The 8,957-nt window shown below is 31.9% G+C and overlaps 1 non-coding gene across 1 annotated transcript; it reads left to right on the forward strand.

Moving 5' to 3' along the window:
- The first annotated feature begins 5,177 nt into the window (after positions 1 to 5,177).
- On the forward strand, positions 5,178 to 5,284 carry LOC133813642 (small nucleolar RNA R71). The gene has a single exon (XR_009884649.1). It is a non-coding gene; the product is annotated as a small nucleolar RNA R71 (small nucleolar RNA).
- Positions 5,285 to 8,957: the final 3,673 nt, after the last annotated feature.

Raw genomic sequence — 8,957 nt, forward strand, 5'->3', positions numbered from 1 at the left:
AAGATTTTTATCATTGAAAATGAAAAATATCAGCAAAATATTTTTTTTGAAATTTTTTTTTTGAATTTTTATGAAAATGAACAATTAATTTTTTTTTTATATATAAATATTTTTTTTTTCAAACAAACATAAATAAAAACAAAAATTAACACAAAACATAAAAATTTAAAACAACGCAATCATAAACACAATAAATCATACTCACCTTAATGATAATAACCATATAAACTCGATACCCCCAAACTTAATTTAAGCATTGTCCTCAATGTGTCAAAATATAAATATAAATTGAAATTGAATAGATTTTAAAGTTTAGAATGATCCTACCTCGATATAGTGCATCGCTAAGAGAGTAAAAGATACAACAAACAAAAATTAAATCACACATAAAACAAACAAAACAAATAAAACACAAGTTATCAAGATCACATAGGAATCAAAGAGCATGGTAAACAGGGTCCTCAAGGAGGATCTCATCCACTTCATCGGTTTTCAACTCTAAAAATGGTTTTAATTTTTGTCAATTAACTTTAAATATATCACCATTTTTAGGATTTTCGATTTCAATAGCTCCATGTGGAAAAACAATACGAACAATATAAGGAACGAACCACCTAGAGTGTAACTTTCCCGGGAATAAATGCAAACGAGAGTTGTATAAAAGGACTTTCTGACCTGGAGAAATATCTTTTCTCAAAATCTTTTTTTTGTCATGGTAAAATTTCATGCGATCCTTATACTTTTTTGAATAGTCATATGCATCATTCCTAATTTCGTCTAGTTCATTTAGTTGAAGCTTTCGTTTCTCACCTGCCTTGTCTAAAGAAAAATTTAATTGCTTAATTGCCCAAAAGGCTCTATGTTCTAACTCAACAGGTAAATGGCACGCCTTCCCATACGCAAGTCTGTAGGGTGACATGCCAATGGGTGTTTTGTACGCGGTACGATACGCCCATAATGCATCAGTGAGTCTTGAGGACCAATCTTTCCTAATTGGATTCACAGTTTTTTCTAAAATGTGCTTAACTTCCCTATTAGACACTTCAACTTGACCACTAGTTTGTGGGTGATATGGTGTTGAGACTTTATGTGTAATGCCATATTGTTTCATCAAATGTTCAAATGGCTTATTACACAAGTGTGTACCGTTATCACTAATTACGGCACGTGGTGAACCAAAACGGGAAAATATATTTTCTTTCAAAAATCGAAGCACAACTTTGTGTTCATTAGTGTGGCATGCAATAGCCTCAACCCATTTAGACACATAATCAACTCCAACAAGAATATAAAGATTACCAAAAGAGTTAGGAAATGGTCCCATAAAATCAATACCCCAAACATCAAATATGTCAATAATAAGAATAGGATTTAAAGACATCAAGTTTCTTTTAGTTAAACTTCCTAACTTTTGGCAATGTTCACAAGCTTTACAATAAACATATGTATCATGAAAGATAGTAGGCCAATAAAAACCACATTGTAAAACTTTAGCAACTGTTTTCTTACCACTAAAATGTCCTCCACATGCATGATCGTGACAAAAAGATATGATTTTAGATTGGTCACAATTTGGAATGCATCTTCTAATTATTTGATCAGGGTAGTATTTAAACAAGTAAGGATCATCCCAAATAAAGTTTTTCACCTCAGAATAAAATTTATATTTATCATGCTTAGACCAATGAGATGGTATTTCTTTAGTGACCAAATAATTAACAATATCAGGATACCAAGGCAATGAAGAAACATGCATCAATTGTTCATCAGGTTAAGTTTCAGTGATAGGAGTGGAGTCATGTATAGTTTCAACAACTAGTCTAGATAAATGATCAGCAACAACATTTTCAAATCCTTTTTTATCTCGTATTTCTAAATCGAATTCTTGTAAAAGTAGGATCCAACAGATCAAACGAGACTTAGCATATTTTTTCGACAAGAGATATTTTAATGCAGCATAATCAGAATAGACAATAATTTTAGATCCTAACAGATAAGACCTAAATTTCTCTAATGCAAAAACAACAGCAAGCAATTCTTTTTTGGTTGTGGAATAATTTAATTGAGCATCATTTAAAGTTTTTCTAGAATAGTAAATCACATGAGGTATTTTTTTCAAGTCTTTGTCCTAAGACAACACCTACAGCATAATTAGAAGCATCACACATTATTTCAAAAGGTATTTTCCAGTCAGGAGGTTGAATAATGGGTGCAGTAGTCAACAAATTTTTCAAATTTCAAAGGCAACATGGAAATCATTATTAAAGACAAAAGCATTTTCTTTTCCAAGTAAATGGTATAAAGGCCGAGAAATTTTGCTAAAGTCTTTTATAAATCGTCTATAGAAACCAGTATGGCGTAGGAATGATCTAATTTCTTTCACAGTTTTAGGTGGGGGAAGTTTTGAAATAAGATCAACTTTTGCTTTATCAACTTCTATTCCCTCAGATGAGATTATATGACTTAAAACAATTCCTTTTTTAACCATAAAATGACATTTTTCCCAGTTAAGCACAAGGTTTTTCTCTTTGCAACGAATCAAGACAAGTGAAAGATGGTGCAAGCATTCATCAAAGGAGGAGCCAAACACAGAAAAATCATCCATAAATACTTCAAGAAATCTTTCAACCATGTCAGAAAAAATTGAAATCATACACCTTTGAAAAGTCATAGGTGCATTGCATAATCCAAAAGGCATGCGATGTTATGCAAAAGTTCCGAAAGGGCATGTAAATGTAGTCTTTTCTTGATCTTCTGGGGAAATGGGGATTTGGTTATATCCCGAATACCCATCAAGAAAGCAATAATATGCATGGCCAGCTAAATGTTCAAGCATTTGATCAATAAAGGGTAATGGAAAATGGTCTTTTCTAGTAACATTATTCATCTTTCTATAGTCTATGTACACTCTCCACCCCGTTTGTATTCTAGTAGGGATTAATTCATTTTTCTCATTTTCAACAACTGTGATCCCAGACTTCTTAGGCACAACTTGAACTGGACTAACCCATTGACTATCAGAAATAGGGTAAATGATACCTACGTCTAACAATTTTATGACCTCTTCTCTAACTACTTCTTTCATATTTGGATTTAGCCTTCTTTGACATTCCCGAGAGGTTTTAGCATTCTCTTCTAGATGGATTCTATGCATACATATGGATGGGCTAATTCCTTTAATGTCTCCAATGGTCCAACCTATGGCTTCTTTATGTTTTCTAAGGACATCTAACAATTTATCTTCTTTTTCTTTATCTAAGGCGGATGCTATGATAACAGGTAAGGTTTCAGACTCTCCTAGAAAATCATATTTTAAATTTTCTGGCAAAGGTTTAAGGTCTAACTTTGGAGACTCAGAAATTGATTGAACATGATCTAAGGGTGAAAAAGGTTCAACTTTGGTTTCATTTAAGGGTATGGACTCTAGCAAAGAATTCACATCATCATTAAAGTCATCAACATGCAAGTTCATACCAAAGTATTTTTAAAAAAAGTCAAGTAAGTCATTTCCATCATCTTCACAAATACTATCTATCATGTTAACTTCATGCACTTCCTCACACTCAACAAATTTAACAACATTAAATACATTCAATTCAACAGTCATATTTCCAAAAGATAATTTCAAAACACCATTAGGAAAATTTATGATTGCATTAGATGTAGATAAGAATGGTCTACCTAAAATGATAGGAATTTGAGCATGCATATTTTCCACAGGTTGAGTATCAAGAACAATGAAGTCAATAGGAAAATAAAATTTATCAACTTTTATCAAAACATCCTATATAATGCCTCTAGGAATTTTCACAGAACGATCGACTAATTGAAGAGTTATAGAGGTAGGTTTTACCTCACCAAGACCAAGTTTCTTATAAACAAAATAAGGCAATAAATTCACACTAGCACCCAAATCAAGTAAAGCCTTGTTAATAAAATGATCACCAATAATGCAAGAAATTGTGGGACACCCAGGATCTTTATATTTAACAAGACTCTTATATTGAATAATGGAACTAGCTTGTTCAGTTAAAAACACCTTTTTAGGAACATTAGTGTTTCTTTTAACAGTACAAAAATCCTTTAAAAATTTAGAGTAGGCAGGAATTTGTTTAATGGCATCTAAGAAAGGGATATTGATACTAACTTGTTTAAAAACTTCTAGGATGTCATTATATTGGCTGCCTTTTTTAATTGGAAGGTAATCTTTGTGGGAATGGGGATTTTGGAATGCAAGGATGGATTGGAGTTTCCTTGTTTGAAGAGTCATTGGCATGAGAACTAGAAGGCTGACTCTTTTCTTTTTCTTTTCGTTTTCAACCTCGGGTATGTAATCGGGTTTAACAACGTTCTTTCCAGACCTAAGAGTTGAAATTGATTTGACTTCTCCATTATGACTAGACTTTCCTATCTCATATTGACCTTTTGGATTAGGGATAGGTTGATTAGGGAATGTTCCTTTTTCTCTATCAGCTAAAGCAGTGGCGAGTTGTCCTACTTGTGTCTCAAGTTTGGTAATTGATTGAGACTAATTTTGTAGGTTTTGTTGAGTGGATTGCATAAATTGTTGCAAAGTATCTTCTATGGAAGGTTTTCTTTGTTGAGGATATGGTTGATTTTGTGGGGCATGAGCTTGGTTTTGTGTGTTGTATTGGTGCCCTTGAGTCATTTGGGGTTGGTTTTGTCTCCATGAAAAGATTGGATGGTTTCTCCAATTTGGATTGTAGGTGGATGAAAATGGGCTATCATTTTGTTTCCCATAAGAATGAAGAGCATTGGCCTCCTCAAAAAAGGCTTCTTGGTAGGAAGGACATGATTGGGCATTATGGAAAGGACTAGAACATATAGAACAAACATCTTTTCTTGGTTGTATTGGAGAATTTATAGTTTGGCTTATGGCTAAAGCTTTTACTTTTTTCGCTAATTTGTCTAAGGATGTTCTTAAGTCTAATTCATCTTTTACTTCACACCTTCCTCCTCTTTTTGGTGAATTAGTTGACCTAGACTTAGGATCAAAATAATTCAATTGTTGTGAATTGACAGACAAATCTTCAAGGGTATCCTAAGCCTCTTGTCGTTGAAATTTTAAAAAATTTATAGTATGCATAGATTGAATCATTTGACGATTAGAGGGAATCAAACCATCATAAAAATATTTCACCAGTCTCCATTTTTCAAAACCATGATGAGGATATTTTAATAATAAATCTTTAAATCTTTCCCAACATTCATAAAACTCTTTATTATCTTTTTGAAAAAACTCAGAGATTTCTCTCCTTAGACTATTAGTTTTAGACATAGGAAAAAATTTCAGCAATAATTTATTATAAAATTGATCTCATGTAGTTATAGACCCCGTGGGAAGGGAATTTAACCAAGTTTTTGATTTGTCTTTTAATGAAAAAGGGAACAATCTTAGTTTGACCGACTCATCAGAAATTTTTTGAAATTTAAATGTTGAGCAAATTTATGAGAAATCTTTGACATGCATGTAAGGATCCTCTTTATCTAACCCATAAAAATATGACAACAATTGAATGATTGCTGGTTTAAGCTCAAAATGAGTAGCAGAAGTTGTAGGAAAAACAATGCATGAAGGAACATTAGATGAAATAGGTGAAAAATATTCAAGCAAAGTTTTTTCAGGCATAACATTTTCATCAACAGGAGTAGCAATTTGTTCAATGATGCTCAAATTCTTACTAACATTTTCAATTTCAAACAAAGATAGACATCTTTTTACTAATCGATTTTTAGAGTTACGTTCCCAATGATGCATACAATTTTCATAAAGCAATAGAGATAATCTCAAACAAAGAATTTTCTGATGTGGAAGATCAGTTAAAACCGCAACCACAAAGCATAATTAGGATTTTTAGAGATTTCACAACAATATAATTCTTATGGTTTACTTGTCCCCAGGCCTATTTGATTCCACTTACTTGCGCACTACTAACAACTCCCCGAGGTTAATTAGTAGAGGCGGATTGAGAATTTTGTTCAAATTTCTATTAAGAAAAAATTGCTTATGGTGAAAGGACAAGATTTAGGTTTTTCTCTTCTTTTTTTTTTTCAAGTATTTTTCACAATTACACTAAAATATGATGAAAGACAGAAAAATAAGGCAAAAATTAAATAAGACTAAAATTTAGGCAAGAGTAGGGAGGCATAACATGCCATCAACCATAGCAAAATTAAGGTAAAAATTAGGAGGAAAAATTGCCGTCAACTAGTAATTTGCAAAAATAAAATAAAATAAAAACTACAACAATATAAATAAAGAAAGTTACAACAAAGGTTAGGAGGCACAAGTGCCATCAACTAACAAAGAAATACAAGGAATAAAACTATAACAAAATTAGGAGGCACAAGTACCGTCAACTATAAAAATTAAAAAGATAGATAGGAGGCACAAGTGCCGTCAACTAAAAAAACAATAAATATAGAAATATAAGTAAGTGTTTTTTTTTATGGGTGGTAGAACTGTCCCAAATTTTCTTTTTATCTCTTCTTTTTTAGTTTTTTTTTATAGTTTTAAATATATATATTTGTATCTATAGTTTTTTTTCTCTTTTCTTTTTAAGTGCAAAAAGTAGAATAACTAGTAGAAGAATTCACTAACCTTGAGATAAATTTCGTTTCCTTTCTTGCAACTCCCCTGCAACGGCGCCAAAAACTTGATGGACCCAAAACGGGTATATTTTAAAAATTTATACTCGCAAGCGCACGAATCGTATATGGATTATAGTGTTCATGTAAGCACGAGATCAAACCCAAAGGAGTTGTCTAAAATAAAAAAGAAAACTATTTTAAATCAAAACTAATAAATTCTAACCTAGCTCCAAAGATTGATGAGGTTTAATGTCATGAATATAAAATAAAAGATTTAAAATAAAGCTATTTAAGAGAATGAAAATAACTCAATAAGGATTTTAAAATAAGTGGTAAAATGAAATATATATTATTAAGAAACTAGAATCCACAAAATGTAAGTTTAGTAATATTTATTAGTATATTGATTCTCAAGTTTTAGTGATAGTTAAAATAAATCAAACTATTATTTTCCAAATATATTTATAATTTTAAGCACAAATTATTTCTAAAAAGATAGGATTTTCCAAATAGAGTGGGAAGATGGCTGGTGGCAGCTGGGAAATAGCCAGGCGGATGGGCTTCTACAGCTGGCTGGATGAGAGGCTTGGACATGGGGCGTGTTGGGCCTGGTCTAGTAGGAGGCTGGCGTGATGGCTAGCTGCTAAGGCAGCTGGACGTTGGCAGGTGCAGGGAGGGAAGGTGATGGGCGTGGGCCTGGGCCAACGGCTGGAAGAGGCATTTGGTGGCATCAGCTGAAGGAGAAGTTGAATGGGGCCTCGAATGGCTGGCTGGGTGAGGTGCCAGGAGTGGGCCAAACTGGCTTGGGCTAGGAGCTGCTTGTGGTATTTCCATAATACCATTTTTCCTTTCTTTTATCTAAAAAATGTCAATTTTCCTTCATTTTTCTTGCTTTTTTCAAGAGCAAAAAAATGCAACAAGTTCTCTACAAAAAAAAAAAAAAATTAAATTAAAACTAAATATTTTCAATAATAAAATATACAAAAAAAGTTCCATGAAAATATTAATTAAAACTTAATTTACTTTAAACATTTAAGCTCAAAATTGCATCTTTTTACTCCTAACTTAACAATATTAATTTTAAATAATTAAACTATAACATTTTACAATAATATAACTATAAAAATACACAAAAATATATAAAATTAAAATAAACCTAATAAATTCAAAATTACTTAAAAACTTAATAAATCAATTAAAAACTCAAGAATTAAGTAACAATTAGCACAAAAAAAGTGGTAAAATAACTCTATTTTGTAGAGTTATCAATTATGCTTTTTCATAACATTGAAAGAAAAGGGATATAAAACAAATGCATTGTTTTTCAGATAGCAGTGAAATTCAAAGAACATCTCAATTTAACTTTTGCACTGAAGAGTGTTTTCTAGATTGTTGTTCAGGTTTTCTATTGGTGGATTGCAGTTGTATTGTAGTTCTTGGTTTCATCAAGTTTTACATACTGTTAGAAGTGATCTTCCTTTCTAGCCTTTCAAAGCATAGTAACACATGTCTTTTATTTAGTATGTATATAATTCTGGATGTTGAATTTATTTTATGTTTTATTCTGAATAAAAAGAATTCTCGGGATCATGATTATACATACCAATACAATGGCTTTAACAAATTTCTCCTAGAGCTCATAGGGTAAATTATTATTTCGTTATTCAATAATCTGAGTATAGCCTAGAAATAAATAAACAATAAAAATGAAAATTTCCAGCAAAAATCCTTATAGAGATAAAAATAAACCAAGAAATCTAAGACTATTGAAGATGCAAGACCAGTGCACCAACAAAAGTTCATTCAAAATTCAAACTCCTCACACAACTTGCACTTGTAGTGATTAAAGCATTAGTCAAAGTCCCTGTTCCAATTTCTACGAGTCTACTACAGAAATCGTATACACAATGCTCGACAAAATGTATCAACCAATTTGTACGAGTTAACACCCAAATTCAATCAAACTCATTTCCAAAACTATAGAGACAATGTGATTTTGAGAAAAAAAGCAGAAATCAAACTCAATACACGGGTAGCAATCTCTATCTCAGGAAGCATACAAAGAAAATATAAATGCAGTGGGTTACCTGGCCAAGCGATTTTCTTCTAAAGCAGCTTTTAAAGTTGAGAGCAATTTCTTATTTTGGAGCAACTTTGGAGCTTCGATTTGGACCAAAACCAGTCGGGGTTCGTTATGGTTTGGAGCTATGATTTGGAAAAAATCCAATCGAGTTTTGCTGAGAAAATGAGTTGCAATCACCGTCTGGTTTTGGTGAGAAAATGATAAGATGAAGAAAAAAAAATGGGTATGGATTTGCAGATAAGTGGAAGCAAGGGTTTGGAAA

The sequence above is a fragment of the Humulus lupulus genome, chromosome 1, assembly GCF_963169125.1.
Source record: "Humulus lupulus chromosome 1, drHumLupu1.1, whole genome shotgun sequence".
Classification (NCBI taxonomy): domain Eukaryota; kingdom Viridiplantae; phylum Streptophyta; class Magnoliopsida; order Rosales; family Cannabaceae; genus Humulus; species Humulus lupulus.